This window comes from Amblyomma americanum, chromosome 1 (genome assembly GCF_052857255.1).
Source record: "Amblyomma americanum isolate KBUSLIRL-KWMA chromosome 1, ASM5285725v1, whole genome shotgun sequence".
Taxonomy (NCBI): domain Eukaryota; kingdom Metazoa; phylum Arthropoda; class Arachnida; order Ixodida; family Ixodidae; genus Amblyomma; species Amblyomma americanum.
In genome coordinates, this window is record NC_135497.1 from 360848156 (window position 1) to 360866224 (window position 18069).

Consider the following 18069-nt stretch of genomic DNA (forward strand, 5'->3'; position numbering starts at 1 on the left):
TCTTCGTCCTTTCCGACAGCACCCCCGTTTTACGGTACCTCGCTGCTACACTCATTACGGCTACATCACTCGTAATTATTATATACCCAATATTTTCAATTCTATCTGCGATTCCATCATTTCTGTTCCTTCGCTGTCACAATTAAAGCACTTCTTAAAAACCCATATGTCGGTAACTGTTTGTTCTTGTTTGCTTTTGGTATTAAGGTTTATCTTTGTTTGCTTGCTTTGTCACGCCTGTTTTTCAATATATTTGTTATTCGCCGACTGCCGAGTGCTGCCCTACAAAGCTTCATGGCTTGGGCACACCTGTCTTAAAGACTGTAATTATGTTTTCTGAAAATAAAGCTGTTTATTATCATCATCATCATCATCATCATCATCATAATTATTATTATTATTATTATTATTATTATTATTATTATTATTATTATTATTATTATTATTATTATTATTATTATTATTATTATTATTATTATTATTAATATTATTATTATTATTATTATTATTATACTTGGAAGCGCCAGGCAAACGGAGTGCTAGAACAAATCATAGTCGGATAATGCAGCCGTACTTCACCGTAGTGAATCTTTGAGACATTCCTTCTTCCCCCATGTAATTGAAATACGGAATGACCTGCCAATGATTGTTGTAGAACAGAGTGATCTGCAACAATACGAACGACCTCTGGATAACCATCTGCTTGAAAGTGCCATTTGATGCTTGACTGAATGTACCGTTTCATGCTGATGTATTCAGTGCTTGTGAATAATGCTGTTTTTCTATGAAGTTTTCATACTATCTCTGTAAGGACCCTAGCACGACGGTTGACACTATTGTTAAATAAATAAATAAATAAATAAATAATGATTAGAAGGAGAAGAAAAAGCCGAAGAATAGAGCGCTGTGGCGCAGCGCGTGCAACACGTCAGCTGAGAGCGTGTAGCCGTCCCATCGATTGGAGCGCTGTGGCCTTCCATTTTGCGAGCTCCAGAGACTCGTCGGGTTTTCCCTCAGGTGAGCAGGATTTCTTCACTTCCGCTCGCTTCTCGGCGTTTCTTCGAGCTTCACAACCGTCCTCAACACGCAAAGTGACATACATTTCCTCACTGAGTGAGCTCGGCAAATTTATACGCTATGCCTCCTCTTCAGGTGCTACGTTTAATTACACCATTATTTTTTTAATTCCACCGCTTGAGGCTTTGTTTTCCGAGCTGTGGCACTGAACGACACCAGAAATACGCGGAATAGAACAAAGTTTGCGCTAGGACGTCGCCCACTGAAAATTCAGTTCACTCGACTCCCCCCTTTAATCGCGACCCCAATTTCTTGGACGCGTTGTAACACTGAACTTCGTTACTTGTGTGCGCTGGTTGAAGCAGGCGGTTGGAGACGGGTGTTGCCGAAGCAAGCTCCAGTTTTGCCATTCCTCTGTCCCCGACCCCTTCACAAAAATTTTCGATCCAGCATATGTAGCACCAGACATATCGGCGATTAAAATCGGCCCGCCGCCTTTTCCTTAACTCCTACGCAGCATTCAGCCAGAAAAGCATAAAGATTACAGGACCGGTCCGTGCTCCATCCACGATTACGTCAGCCGCATCGGTTGTTTGCCTTTTTTTCCCCACGTCAGTGATGGGGGGGATGGAAGAAAGCGACACGCCATTCCCTCCAGTCGACCGTGCCCCCACCCCATCTTCTGCGCCTGCTTTGTCACGTTTGTGGCAAGTCAATAGAGAGGGAAATAGCGGGACGCCAGTGGGCAGGCGCAGGAATAAAACGCCCCTCCCTCCGGTTGCTACAATTCGCCTGCGCACTGCCCCTCCCCCCCCCCCCCTGCCTATTCCCCTGTGGCCCCAATTGATAGGGTCGCCCCATTCTATATGTTCCTAATGAGAGCCCTTCGCGAGTGACGTCACACGAGCTTCTTGGCGCCGCAGTGCAGGATTCATGCGAGACACCAGCATCCGACGTCACAGCGACGCGCGGCACTGAATATTTTTAGAACTATTTGTAAATTACTGGCTTGCTTTGGACCACATGTAAACTTTATGAACGCTAATGACTTTGACTCGACCTAACACAGGCATAGCTGAGGTCATTGAGCGTATGCAGCCATAGCTGAGGAGCGACCAGTAAATAGCTGGTCGAGGGATTAAAACATTGATTTCACGTACCTACGGAAAAAACATATGAAATATCGGCTAATACGGTACATTTCACTCACATCGTCGCATCGGCACACAAGTGCAACATTTTAAATGTTCTATATCACACTTCGGTGCTGTTCATCGGACTGTCTCGGTGGCAGCGCGTCATAGAGACATTTGTGTAGAAACCAAGACGGTTAGCAGTGTCATTACCGGCATCTCATCTAGGCAGTACTTCAGTTTGATTGGAGATCTGCTTTGAATTTCAGAACACTAATTTATCGTCCTGCTTTCGAGGAAGCTTGAAACACTAGCAAAAAAGAAGAGGGAAGACAGAACACGGCCACTGAAACCACGCAACAGAGTCCATTGTAAAACAGTTGCACAGTAGTAGGGTGGAAAGCTGGGTGAGCAGGATGGTATGTCGCCCCTACTCTTGTCGGCCCTTGTCTAGCGCGTCTTCAAAGAATCGCATCGAACTCACCAAGCTATTCACCCTGCGACAATGTATCCCATAATGAAAATTTTTCGCTTATCGATTCTTTAAAATACAACGTCTACATGTGGCAGTTGTCAGTAACTTGCATATCATGCGGAATGCACTCAGCTGTGAGTTGGTTCCCCATTAAAGATCCATTCTGTTGTTTCTGCAGTTACCCAGGCGGTCTGCGGAGTATGAAGCTTCTGTCAAGGCCTCTAGTTCATGAGCCTCAGCCAGCTCCCATGGTGCACTTGTCGGATTTGAAACAGACCCAAGAGTGGCAGTGGCAATGCGATCAGCAGCTATCAACGCGCCACCATCGGCCACGAGACGCTGACGAGCCACCTGGGGCTGCAACTGTTTGTATGGACGACAACGGCCATGCTTCTGGCGACTGCCACCAGGTGAGGCAGACTCAAACCTCAAATCAATTCAAATGAATTGAAGCGTACTTCGCGGTGGTTGCGGTGCGAGCGTCCCACTATAGCTTCGGGTGCGTCGCTGGCATCCTTTGGAGGCAGATGCATGCCGGAACTGGCCGACTCGTTTACTAAGCGTGCAAAAAAGAGGCACCTACTAGCTTGTGACACGTTGGCTGAGGGAGCTTAATACTCTTGATGAAGTTAGAAAAAGCCTAGTTCACAGGCGATAGGACCACCACGGCGAGCTGAGAATAAACTTTTTTCTCACCGTCATCCAACAAACTTTGGCACAGGCGTAGAGGAACATCTCAACTGTGAATTTGCGAACACATCAGTACTTGTACTCTCTTCACGTGTGCGGACTGACATCGCACAGCACACGGGCGCCTTTCGAGGCGATGCGAAAAGGGCGCCCTTGTCAGTGCACTTTCTCTATTTCTTCTCACCTTCCTCCCTTCCCTCACATTGCGGTTGAGGTGTGCACGTTGAAGTGAGACAGCTCCTGCGAAAATTCCTTTTGAAAAAATCACTTATTTTCAAGCGCATTGTCAATCATTGCCGTTCGGCCACAGTCAGACATGGCCGCATACTGTTACATTATGACTGGAAACAAACTGCCGGCTTACCGCGAGTGCACATAGACACCGCACTGTATTGTTAAGCTTGCCATTGCGCCTCTCCAAGCCTGGCCAATTACTTGCCATAGACTATCAATCTTGTCTGTCCTCTAGAGATCCGATTCCGGGCAATATAATATGTGAGCTACCACATTTCTTCTATTTTTTTTCTCACCTGGCGTTACGTAATGAAGCCTCATACGGCTCCTGAAGGTAGCCTGTGCTTGCCCCGTAGAAGGAAACAAATCCCCACATAAGAATTTTAGGTTCTAAATGTATTTTTCAATTGTCGTGCAACTATTATAAGAATTGTAAGACGGAAAGCGCGAAAAAAACACACGGACGTGTGTTTTTTTCGCGCTTTTCGTTTTACGATGCATTACCAACTAGCCCGCACACACACCTTATTATAAGCAGTTCGGGATGTGGGTTGTTAAGAAGATATCTTTCCCGTCCATGAAACATCCTGCCTTTTGCTTGCTGCCCGATGTGACAACTACGTCAGCAAGTGACGGCTGTAACTCAGATTTGAATGATGATATCTCCTGGCAGATTCAGCATTTTTTTTTCTTCAAGCGAACATTCTGTAAGCTAGAAAAAGCGGAAGGTTTCATACCTGGTCAAGTTACACCCGAACAATCTCTTCCGTACCAGTCATCCGCGTTCTAGCCTGCACATGCCGCGGCAGATGCTGTGTCGTCCTTCCTCTGTTTCCAACAGGCCGCTGATCTCTGCCGCTCGTTCTAAATTTAACTAGCAGTGCTAAGCACGGCAGTTAAGTCTTCAACAAGTGTGAGCCGATACACTTCCAACTCTTGAGCAGTCCTCTCCGAAATCGTTTCATTTTTTTTATATTACGCGCCGTTTATTTGAGCATTAATCCTCGTCGTAAACCCCTCACAGGTAATGCCGATGACATCCACTTTGAAAAGAATGTTTTATGCGCAGAGCGCTGGAGTGAAATTTACTTTTCTGCAGTGCTCTACTGCCATGCGGGGCACCTGATCCAGTTGCCTCTGAACCTGGCGCACAAGCTATCTGCTGCTTTGCGAAGTAATCGCCACGCGGTGCCTTGAATTCCTTTACAGTGCAGCAAGCTTTGCAAGGACCTATCGCTTTGAATCTACAGCTAACGCGCTTAAAAGCGTTCGTAACAGTAAGATTTCAGTGTCACATTAGCAGTGAAGGTTTGTTTACGTCCAAGACGTTGCGCTCGACCTTCGCCAATTTGTTGAGAAAACTCATGGAAACTTGTCTTAATGTGAGTAATCAAAGACTAAAATATTTTTCGCGAAAAAATTTATTAGTGAGCTGAGGACAGTTTCAATATTTAGAAAAGGCGACAGACCAGGCACTGGTCAACAGTTCATAAAAAAAATCAAATTTATGGAAAACACTTCACAATTTTGTTCTTTGAGATTCGCACAGATTCCGACTTTCTATATAATTCGGAGCATGCAGCTTTATACGGCGTAATTATTTTTCAAAATCGAAAAACGTATGAAAAGGTGCTATATTTGTCCTTTTTATTTTAAGTATCAACTTACTCTCGCAAATTCTGAAACATCCGTTTTGTTTCTTTAGATGTCTATTACCTATAACAAATGTTACAAGTGGTGAAACCCTGTACATCGAGGTAAACAAAAATAGTAAAGTTAGAAAAAGTGCGTTTTGAGCCAAAAACTGTCGTCAATTTCACCATGAAGTGTTCCAAGTAAAAATACTAACAATTGCGAGTTACGTAGAGCAGTTTAGTGCCTTGAATTTCTGATATTTTTGTAGGTTTTTTGTTTGAAGTGAGAGAGAGAGAGAGAGAAACAACTTTATTGTAACACCAGTCAATGAACGCCAGGAGAGAAGTTCATCTCCCCTGTCGGCCCTAGCCGTCGGCCGGGATCCCTTGGGATACAGCAGCAGCAAGGGCTTGACCGATGATGTCTTGCTGGACGTTGGGGTCTGGGCTGCGGAGCAAAGCCTCCCAGGATTCTATAGTGCGTGAGCTATCATATTTAGCCGGGCATGTCCACACCATGTGGACCAAATTTGCTGGCTGACCGCAAAATTTGCACTTTGACCTGAATACTGTAGGATGCCACTTGCTGTAGAGTACTGGGTTGGGAAAAACCCCTGTCTGTAATTTCCTCTAAAGAACCTCCTCTTTTTTATTGAGCGTTTTGTCCGCTCCCGGATAAATCTGACGATTTAGTCTGTAGTATTGTGTGATTTCCTGGTATGCGCGCATATCCTCTGTGCTGTTTGTACTTCCAGAGATTTGGGAGGTCCCAGGGGTCGACCGGTAAGTGAGAACTCGGGCGACCGAATGAGCCTCCTCGTTCCCTTTAAGTCCTTGGTGAGCTGGTGCCCAAACGAGCAGAACCAGTTCTCTGGGTCCTCCTTCCCTGCTTAATATACGGATGGCAGTCTTCGTCACCCTCCCCGATTCGTAATTTCTCACAGCGTTTTTTGAATCGCTAATGACCACCTTGACCCCTCCTTGGCTGGCGGCTATGGCTATCGCCACTTCCTCAGCTTCTACTGTCTTGACACCACTGACTGTGCAGCACCCCACCGGGGTTCCGTCTTCCTTAACCGCCACAGCCGCGTGTGCGGCTTTGCTCTCATATATTGCAGCGTCCGTATACAGGACGTCCTGTCGACCTGTATACCTAGCATGTAATGCTTCTGACCTGTCTTTGCGCCTGCTTTCGTGAAAGGCGGGGTGCATGTTTCTGGGCAGCGGGGGGATTTTAATCTTGTCCCTGATTTGTCGTGGTATGTCTCGTGAGCGGGCATGTTCATGCTTGGGCTCGTAGCCCAATCTCTCTAAAATTTTCCTCCCCGTTTCAGAACCGAGTAGCCTTTGATGCTGAGCGGTAAGGGCAGCCTCAATGAGCTCCGCGAGAGTGTTGGAGACCCCTAGCTTCATAAGTCTCTCGGTGGATGTGTTCGGGGGTAGGCCGAGTGCGACCTTGACACTTTTCCTGATAATGATTTCGAGCTTGTTCCGTTCCGCTCCGTTGAGTTTCAGGTAGGGTGCCACGTACACTATCCTACTGATTACGAAGGCTTGCACGAGTCTCAAGAGATTCGCCTCCTTCATTCCAGCGTGCCTGTTCGCTATTCTTCTGATAAGACGACACGTCTGATTTGCACTAGCTTCTAACCTAGCAAGCTTTTCATGATTCTTCCGATTCGCCTGAATCCTTAGCCCGAGGACGCGGATACTGTCAACCGCGGGGATCTCTCCGCCATTGACATACAGGTGGATGTCTGCCTCGTGCTTTCGGTGAAGCCGCCGTTTTCCAGGGGGCATCAGGAACAGTGCTTCCGACTTTTCGGCCGAGCATTTAAGTCCCTTGGGTTTCAGGTACACTTCAATGATGTCAATTGCTTTTTGCAGAGAGCTTTCAATTTGTCCGTCACTCCCCTTATTTATCCATAATGTTATGTCATCCGCGTATATTGTGTGGTTTAAATTCTCAATGTCCGCCAACAGTTCGGGGAGTCTCAACATCGCAATGTTGAAGAGGGTCGGTGATAACACCGAGCCTTGCGGCGTTCCTGTGTTACCAAGTATAATGTCCTCGATGGAGTCTTCCCCTATATTGAGAGTGGCTTTCCTGTTCGTAAGAAAGTCCTTGATGTAACTATACACTCTCTTACCTACATTTAGTGAGTTCAGATTCTCTAAGATCGACACGTGCCTCACGTTATCAAATGCCTTTGCCACATTCAACCCCACAATCACTTTCGTGTCTCGGGTTTGCTTGTCTATAATTTGGTCCTTGAGTTGCAGCATCACGTCGCATGCCGACAGCTTTGGTCGGAAGCCGATCATGGTGTCTGGGTATAGCCCATTGTCCTCTATGTACCTACTGAGCCGCGTCTGAACGACATGTTCCATAATCTTACCCACGCAGGAGGTGAGCGATATCGGCCTGAGGTTCTCGAGGCCCAGTTTCTTCCCCGACTTGGGAATGAAAATGAGATTTGCGAGTTTCCGCTCCTGTGGTATCGTCCCTTTCTCCCAGCCCTCCTGCATGTATGTTGCGATGTTGGCGATGGACCTGTCGTCTAAATTACGAAGCATTCTGTTGCTCACTCTATCCGGCCCCGCTGCTGACTTAGTCCGCAGGCGATTAATCTCCGCTCTTACTTCTGCCAGGGAGAGCGGGGCGTCTAATTCCGAATTCTCTCCCCCTTCATAGTCCGGGAGGGGTTCGGGTCCGGCGGGATTTATGTACCTGCTGCGAACTTCTTCTAATAGTTCCTTCTTAGTGCCTTCAAACTTATGCGCCAGTCTTTCCAGCTGTTGTTTGGACGCTGACTTTGTGCTATCCGGATCTAAGAGGTGGCGAAGAAGTCGCCACGTTCGTACGGTACTCATATTCGTCTCGATCTGATCGCAGACGTTCCCCCAATTCTGCTTCGTGAGTGCGATTGCGTGCTCTTCAATTTCTCTGTTTAAAGCCGCTATCTGTTTCCTGATATTCCGATCCCATCTCCTTTGTCGAAGTCGATCCTCCAACCCTTTCTTTTTCCTCCAGAGATTTATTAATCTCCTGTCTACGGCTTCGTTGTCCCCCTCGATTTCCACCGCTTCGGTGGCCTCTTTAGCAGACCGTACCACCCCATCGCTCCATTCTGCAATGTCAGAGACGGGAGCCGGGTTGTCCCTGAGTGCCCTGAAAGCGTCCCAATTTATGGCCTCTACCTTCCGATTCCCGGGAATTGTCGGGCCTCCTTCTACCACCACTTCTATGATCTTGTGATCGCTTCTCAGATCCTCGTTTGTATTGCACCACGTGGCTCTAGTGCCGCTCCCCGTCAAGGTGAGGTCAGGTGTTGTGTCACTCGCGACACTATTTCCCTTCCTTGTGGGTTGCAGCGGGTCGGTTATCAAATCCAGATTATGAGTCTGTATGTCGTCCCACAATTTCCTGCCCTTGATTGAAGCCTGTTTATATCCCCATGCCGAATGGTGAGCATTAAAGTCCCCCACGATCAACAGCGGGTCGTTCTTTATCTTACGTCGCGTCGTTGCGAAGAGATCCCCGAATTCACATTTCCTTTGTTTGGGAGAACTGTAGACATTTAATACGAACAAGCTACTTTCTCTCTTTCTTCGCGGTATCAGTTCTACGAGAGCATGGTCTATTTGTGTACTCGCGATGTTATGCTGCACCGCCGTGATGTTTCGTTTGACTAGGGCGGCCACCTGCGTGTTTTCACCCTCGCTTACGTATGATTTGTACCCCGACAATTTTGCTTTTCTGCCGCATTCTTGTAGTGCTATTAGCTCCGGTCGGTCCCCGTTCCTCAGGAATTCCTGCAAGACAGCACGCTTGCGCGTGAAACCTCTACAATTCCATTGCCAAACGGTGGTTTTACTGGATCTGTGAGCCATGATTGCCAATCAGCTGATTCATCTGGTTTCCTAGTACTTGTTGGGTGAGGTGTTCGTACGCCCGCTCCCTTTTCGCAAATTCTTCCTTAAGTTGTTCAGTGAGGTTATTATCCCTCTGATGTATTTGCTCTGCGACACTGTTATCTCGTTGATGCAGCTGCTGTGAGAGGGTTTGGAACATCCCTAACATGCGTTGTTCAAAAGCCTTGCGCCATTTATTGTCCTGTCTAGATTTGGCCTCAAATTTTGCCTCCAATTGTTCTATTTTTATGTCTATCACTTTCTCTGTGTCCATATCTATTATGGGCTTCTCTACTTCCTTCGCCCTCTTCTTAGCCGGCGGCTGAGCCGCACCCTGCTCCTCTGATGCTCTTACAACTGGATTTTGTGGCATCTGCGATTGTTTCGCAGGTGCTGCATTAGGCTTAAGCGCTATTCTAAGCTCCTCAATTTTCTTGCTCATCGCTGCGAGCTGTGCCTTAAGCAATCGATTTTCTTCCTTAATCTGGAAGATTTCTTCATCTCGTTTATCCTGGGCGGCTTCGCTCACCCAACCCACCTTTCGTCTCGGAGACTTGGGCCTCGCTGGGTTGTTGACGACAGCGCCTCCGGAGGGGCCCGCAGTCCCGGGTTGGGCCTTCTTTTGCTTCTCCGCTTCCCGCAGATTCGGTAGACGCGGGAAGGACTCTGATCTCCCTCTCGAATCGCTCTGGTTTCCTGACTGACTCCTGGATCTCCCTTGATGCTTTTCGAACCGGCTCCTTCCTACTTCGGTCTCCTTCGCCTTCCGCGCTTCCTCTTCCATGACTTCCATAGCCAGCTTGGCCTCCCATTGCCTCTTCTTTATCGTATAAGGGGTCCTGAAAGCTTCCTTGCATTTCCGGTCTGCTGTCAAGTGACTTTTGCCGCACAATTTACACTTGGGCTCGCATACGTGATCCTCGGGTGGGGCTATGATTCCGCATCCCAGACACTTAACTTGGGCGCTGACACATACGTCCGATCTGTGTCCTAGCTCGCCACAGCGGTAGCACACCTCGTACCGCTTCTTGTAGAGCACGCACTTTAGGGGTACGTCGTAACAGTGCACCCACCTCGGCACTGTCTCGTGTTTGAAGATGACGATCGCCGAACTGGATTTGCCCATCTTCCTAACGCCAAGTATCGGCGGGTTCCTCGGGTTGCCGAAGGCCTCTGTCAGTTCCTCTATGGTCAGTTTCGGGTCCATGCCGTGCACCACACCCCGCCCGCAGTCCTCGTGCGCGCCAGGTACGCTGTGACTTCGTACTCGTCGTCGTCAATATGGATAGACTTAATCTTGGTCACCTTCCAGACAGTGTCCATGTCTGGGGTGCTAAAAATCAGGGTGCCTTGTTCGTCGTTATGAATCAGCACGTCCTTGTCCTGCCCTTTGACCCATGGAATTTGCGCTGCCATACGCACCGCCGCACTCAACCTCGTAGTCGGAACTTTCGCGAGCGCCAGCCCATTCTTCGGCCGAATAATTATCTTGTAGTCATTAGCTGGCAAACGCGGAAGGTACGACGCAATTGAGCGCTCCGCGTTCTTCTGCCCCAGCTTTTTATATGCGGCGTTCGCCTCCGCCGCTATCTTTCTGCCCTCTCCGGATTCGGCTCCGCGTTCCAATCTGGCGTCTCCATCTTTGCCTCCTCGCCGTTCGCCTCTCGTGAGGTCCTGCAGTTCTTTAACATGTTTTCCCACTTTAGTGATCCAATCCGAGGTTCTCAATTCTTCGGGTGTAATCTCCGTACCCTCTACGGTCACCTCCATGGTCATGCAACGGCGTTTCGAAGCGAGCGCCGGGGGCTTCGGCTGTCGCCGAGCCGCCGCGTTCGTTTACCGCTAGCGGTCGGCTTAGCTAGGCGGGAAACATGGTCGACACAAAAAGGCCATAAAATGTTCAAACGTCCACTCACGCTCATGAAAATGTCACCCAGATGACCCTTGTGACTTTCCACAGGTGATGACAAACAATTATTCGATGAATCGGCACAATTTCCACCAGACAAACCAACTTTCCACGGAACCGACGTGAGTCACGTCCGCACTCTCTGGCCCCCTGGTGGCCTCCCCCTTCTTTGAAGTGAAAAAACGAATTTTGGAGTTGAGCTTTCGCGAAGCAAGTTGCGTCGTTTCTTAACGCCTCTTCACCGCAGAGCACGACCTTCCCGACACTGTGGCCAGACTAAATGTAGTGTTCTTATTCTTAAGTGAGGTTTGCACTGCAGGTAAGCATGGGAACGTTGAGTAGTCCAACAAGTGTACGTGGGAAAAGATTTTCTTAACGCTGCCGGGCGGCACATGCCCAAGTGAGCTGGTTGTTAGGTGTAGTTCTGTCGCATTCAGTTATTCTTGCCAGCACCATGACAGACGTAAGCACCAACATAAGAGTTTGTGAGTCTCTGATCTGAATATGACCAGAACGACCCGGTGTTGAAACAATCCGCGACGCAGCAGCACAATGTGACCCTTGTGGCCATCAGAGGCTCATGCCCGGTTGTTTCCGGTGTGATGTGTTTATTATATTTGATTTAATCGGTTCAATTCCTGCACTAATACTCCAGCGACGACTGTCGACGAGCCACTAGGCTGACGAAGCACCTTCATGCGAGCGACGCACTTACGGGTGAGCGGGCCGCGTCCACCGCCAGCGCGTCTCGCGTTACTAGCCGCAGGCTGCGATGTGCACTTCGCACCTTCACGTGTGTTCCGAAGCCGCGCTCTCCGCGATCTTGCTCGGATATAAATACAGCACTTGTCATACGCCTGCCATGTCGGCTGGTCAGCCCTCCTCGTGGTCTATGCGGATCAGCACGCTAATTACCCTTGGTTTTTTCTCTCGGCTGCCCCGCACCAGAGCAGGTCTGTTCGAACTTCGAAGCTGAAAACGATCTCGTTTATTGCATACCATCCGCCAAATGTCACGCGATATCTTCTTTAGCTTCAGCCCTAAAAATGCATGACAGCGAACGACAGCAAACTGAAGTTATCTGTCCATAACTGTAAAGCCATTACACGTGCCGTGTTCTGCAGTGAAGAGGCGTTAACGTTAGAGATGACACAACTTGCAGCGCGAAAGTCAACTTCAAAAATTCTTTTCTCAGTTAAAAATTTCAGAAATGAAAGCAATAAACTGTTCTGCGTAACCCGCTACTGTTTGCATTTGTACTTTACCCATCTCAGTGTGAAATTAACGACTGTTTTCGGCTGAAAACGCTCTTTGTGCAAATTTAGAATTTTTTTACCTCGACATGCAGAGTTTCATTAGCTGTAACATATGTTATAGGTACTAGACATCTAAAGAAACAAAACGGCTATTTCAGAACTTCCGAGAGCAAGATTACATTTAAAATAAAAAATGACAAAAATGGCACATTTTCATACATTTTTCAATTTTTAAAAATATTTATGCCGTATATAGCTGTATGCTACGAATTATACCGGGCTACCCGCCGCGGTGGCTGAGCGGTTATGGCGCTCGGCTGCTGGCCCGAAAGACGCGAGTTCGATCCCGGCTGCGGCGGTCGAATTTCGATGGAGGCGAAATTCTAGAGGCCCGTGTACTGTGCGATGTCAGTGCACGTTAAAGAACCACTGGTGGTAGAAAATTTCCGGAGCCCTTCACTACGGCCATTCTCATAGCTTGAGTCGCTTTGGGACGTTAAACCCCCATAAAGCAAACAGAAGAAACGAATTATATCGAAAGCCAGAATCTGTGCAAATCTCAATGAAAAAAATTGCGAAATGTTTTCTATAAATATGAATTTTTATTATTTATTGAGTAGCGCCTGGCTTGTCGCTTTTTTTAAATATTGAAACTCTCTCACCGCGCGAATAAATTTTTTTCGCCAAAAATATTTCAGTCTTTGATTAGGCACATTAGGACAAGTTTCCATGAATTTTTTAAAACTTGGAGATGCTCGAGCGCAATATCTGGGACGATTGGCGTCGAATGACCCTATTTGGATTAATGCTTGACAGAACGTAGATGTAAAATTTGTTTACAAATAAGTATATGCTGTAAGTCACGCAGTTGACGACGAACGTCAAATTCTGCATTTTCCTTTTCAAATTTTGCTTCTCGAAAGAATTTTCTTCTCATGTTAGCCTTTCGAAGTTAGTTCAGTATAAGTTCTTTGGTATAATTCCAACAGAAGATAGACTGTAGTAAGTCGATATGACTTTCCTGCAGAATCCCTGTGTCTTTTTTCGGTTCCCATTTTACGACCGCTTTTGATCGCACAAGCAGTTTTGAATATCTCATCTGTGACCCACCGCTGCGCCTTCTTCGGGCGTCTTCGTAGAAGACATGGCGGTGTTCAAACGTGTGGCCCATAACCGCGTTGTCTAACCACACTTTGCTCTAGGCGTTAATGCGACATTGCATATTTTGAACAGCAGGAGCGCCTGTGTGCCGTCTCTAACTAGAGGTTAAGGATCAGCATTTAAAAAGCAATAATTGACCTAGACTTACCGATTGAATGTATTAATCAATGAATGCTGACTGGCATTGCGGCCGCGAGGTCTGAAGTCGCAGGCCCGTTTCGACTTTTCACAGACGACTGCCGGTTTGGCGTCTCAAAAGCCTGTTTTGACGTCTCTAAGTTCACATGCATATCGGCCTTCTGCTTGAGGTGTTCGTACCGATCGCGTTCCTGGCAATTTTCACGGACTCCGGGTCCCGCTTGCACGAAGGATATTGTTCTGTATAATTACCTGTGTTGAACCCGGCAGCGACAGCCTAGTTTCGATGGAGGCGAAACGCAAAAGGCGCCCGTGGGGTTTACGGTTCACTGCATTTATTTCGGAGCCCTCCAAATGGCATCTCTTTCTTTCTTGTTTCACTCCCATCTTTATTCCTTCCTCCAGGGCACGGTTGATGCGCTCATTGAGAAGTCAGAGTTGCTGTGACTACAATTATTTCCTAAAAAATACATTCGCAGTTTAAACCTTTCATTGCTTTTTGTAAAGGAAAGGTGCATGACTGGTTCACAGAGCCAGTGTACACCCTGATCACCCTCCGAGGTGGTGGTGGTGTCTACCCAAATAACGCGTAACACGATACAGGGCTGGCGTTGTAGCCGCTAAATGGCTTGTACTCTATGGGTTGTACAAAGCTATTACATCTTTCGCTGCAAAATGATTTCGTTTTTGCCTAATAAATCTTGCGAGCCCACGTACGCCAATTCAGAGAGCAGGGCATTTCCCGATATCTGTTCCAGATGGATAAAATCCAGGTCGTCTTCCACCTCACCCGTGCCTTCTCTTCGCCACCATTCTCCGCGTTTCACTACAACTCGAGACAAAACGTAAATGGGCTTAGCCAGGAGGACGACACTCACTTCTGCGGCTTCTACGCCAGCGGATGCGGCAGCAAGAAACACTGCCATAAAACCTTCTCCAGTACCGAGCCTGGGACCGGTGCCTTGTGAAGGCGCTGTCTCTCTCCTGCTTCGAGTGAGTGAGCGGCCTCAAATATGGGCTGCACCTTTCGCACCACGCCCGTGTCTAGTGTACAAAAAGCTCTTTCGACGAAGGACTTGCACAACAGAGGAGGGTTATACGGCTTATTCGTAGTAATTGAAAGCGTGGCTGCTAAGCGTTGCTCGCAGATTTCTGACAAGAGCAGTATGTCCCAGTTTTCAGACTGTTTTAAGAAACAATTTCATGCGCACGCGTCAGTTGCTCTTAAGCCGAGCCAAAATAGAGCAGCCTAAACATCTCCACAAGCGTGAAACTTTAAGTGAAGGCAAGCCATCGACCTCTAGATCTTAAAAACTAAGAGCCTCGTGACAGGCACACAATGCCAAGGGCGCAATGCCATGGAGCCCCCACTAACTGCATGGCTGTACTAATGCATCATGGCAGAACGCCTTTACTGTGTTGATACGGGCAAAAAGGCAGTCGATATTGTAACGTAATATAGAATATGGCTTCCTCGACAGGACGGGAAAATGTTACCGTTAGAAATCGACGAGTCATCGCCTTCATTTATAGACCCTTAAAGACCTCTGGGTGAGCATTACATAAAGGGTGAGCAGAACGCCGGAATAAAATAATCGGCTACAATCAGTATCACAAGCGTAGTCAAGGAGGATACAAAAATAAAAAAAATATATGAATCCCTGTTGGCAGGTGCGGTGAAGGGCATAAACGGCAAATTGAAGATAAACGCTAAGATAAGAGTAACTCACATTAGATTATCAAGTATGATGTCAGCAATGGCCGGAACTTTCATGGATCGCATTCGATAACAATGCAGTCAGCTAATGAATTTCACTCTCCTGTGACAACTGGCAGAAATGATTTCTTAAATGCGTTTGACCAGCCGTGCAGTCGTAGAATGCTTATGGAGTGCTCAAGAGGCGGCGCAATGTTCTGAGCGGTAGAAGCAGAACGGAGTGAAAAAGTGAAGGAAAACAACAGTAGAATTTATTAAACGAAAATAAGCCTGCCATTTCCGCCTTGGCAGCAGAGGCTCGACGTTAAGGCATAATTTTATGCTGGTAATACTGGAGTGAGTGTCGTAGCCAAATGAAATGAAGCGGCATACCTTCTCTTGTGGACCACAGCGGTGGCCAAGTGGTTGAGCACCCGCCTCGCATGCGGGAGGTGCGGGGTTCCATCCCTTGTGCCGCAGGGTACCCACAGGTTATACAAGGAGTACAAGATTTCTCTTGGTCTGGTGCTCGGCCTAGTAGGGTGAAACGCTTGGAACATGGGTCCATGACCCCACCTTAAGAAGTCGAATATACCTTGTGACAATGCGCTCTTCGGCCATAGATGCTCTTGTTCCATAGAAATTCAGTCATCAAACCTTCTCTTGACATTGTTTACAAGCAATATTAAGAAAAAAAAATTGTTTTAACAACCTACTTCAAAAGAGCACCTATGTTTCCTTTTGGAGTATTTAAAAGTTTTGCCTGAATGTTTATTATGTTGCTGCATTTATATGTGCAATTCATGCCGTTGCATCTTTTTATGGCAACACATGGAGACACTGAGGCTTGTTTAAAGCGCGGTTCTTAATATGATGTCCACTGTCCAGTGCGAAAAGTTGTCATCACAAATTGTTATTGCTAAGCATTGCAATAGCGAAGCTCTCATATGTAAGTTTTAAAGCCGTCTTAAAAACTAGTTACTTCTACTCTCGTTTTATCTTTGGTCGCAGTGTACGTAGAGAGCTGCAATTTCGCAGAAGCACGGAATGTATTCGCAGATTCTAGTGATAACTTAAAGCCAATCAGATGTATGCTTTGGTTTGGCTTCGATGGTACGGTTTAACGTCCCGAAGTGACTCGGGCTATGAGGGTCGCCGTAGTGGTGATATCCGGATAATTTAGGCCACATGGTGTTCTTAACGTGCACTGACATCACATAGTACACGGGCATCTAGAATTTTGCCCCCAACGAAATACGAACTCCGCGGCCGAAATCCAACCCGTGTCTTTCCGATCAGCAGCCGAGCACCGTAACCACGGAGCCACCGCTGCGGCTGACCTATGGTATGCGAGAATAAACACATACGGTCAACTGGAAACTGAAAGCTTGGCTGTATAGCGTGCATCAGAAGTTTCCAGGCAGATCATCTTCAGCCTGACTTCGCCCATTGTAAACAGGGCAAATACCTCTCCTATATCCCTCCAAATAACCCTGTCCTTTGTCAGCTGTGGTAGCCCTATCCCCCAAAACTTCTGAATCTCATCTGCCTACCTCATTTTCTGCCGCCCTCTGCTACGCTTGCCTTCTCTTGGAATCAAGTCCATTCGCCTTAAGGACGATGGGCTATCTTGTATTCCCATTACATTCCCTGCCCAAACCCATTTATTCCTCTTGATTTCGACTATAGGATGTCATTACCCCGAGTTTGTTCTTTGCCCCTCTCGCGCTCTTCCTGTATCTTAACGTTATACCTATCAATTTCCAGCCTATAGCTCGCTGCGTGGTCCTCAATTTAGGTTGAACCCTTTTCATTATCCTCAACGTTTCTACCCCATACGTGGGCATCGGTAATCTAGAGTCTAGAGCTGTTATATAGTTTTCTCTTGAGGAATATTAGTAAACTGCCATTCATTCTTTTGAAAGAACCTTCCAAGTTCGCTCCACCCCAGTCTTATTCTTCTATTTATTTTAGCTTTCGTGATTTGTATCTGCGAGCACTACCTGTCGATCCTAAGTGGACATATTCCCTTACCACTTCCAGCAGATCACTACCAATTGTATACTATTGTACTCTTCCCAGATTGCTGAACATTAGTTTCTACATATTCATTTTTAGACCCACAGTTGTGCTCTGCATATCAGCTGATTGATCATGCTTTCTAGTTCATGTCCACAGTGGCTTAGCAAGGCAGTGTAATCAGGTATTATCGATTGACAACTCTTACCCTGAATTGTTCCCAAGCCAGGCAATGAATACCTCCTTTTAAAAGGCGGCGAATAGCATTGGCAAGATCGTTTCTCTGCCCCTGACATCATTTCTTATTGGAATTTAATTGCTCACTTTATGGAGGACTATGGTAACTGTGAAGCCGCTGTGACCATCTTCCAATATTTTTCCATAATGCTCTTTTCCACCCTGATTCAAACATGCCTGCAGCCTGCACGACGCCCGACTGAGCGCATGATATCACGTCTATTTCATTTTTAATTTCATCATTGCCACCTTTTCACGTCGATTCCCTCTTCTCAAATTTGCGCAAGAGGGTACTTGTGATTCGTAAATTACTCCTCTCTGTGAACTCTAATAATCACTTTCCCTGCCTTTCCTAGAGCCTAAGTCGTACTCGCCTACAGCCTGGTCTCCAACCTGGTTCTTTCCTACCTTGTCCTTGAAGTGTCTCCATCAACGCAGTGTACTGATGGATCTGCTATCTGATACTGGTATACAATCTGCTTTTGAACAGTATATTCGGGCACTGATGACTCCTGCGGAGCAATCAAGATTCTCAGAGGTGAGAATGTTACTTCT

General features: G+C 47.0%; 1 pseudogene; it reads right to left on the reverse strand.

Annotated features, from left to right (window-relative positions):
- Positions 1-8932: 8932 nt before the first annotated feature.
- Positions 8933-11043, reverse strand: LOC144100843 (uncharacterized; annotated as a pseudogene).
- Positions 11044-18069: the final 7026 nt, after the last annotated feature.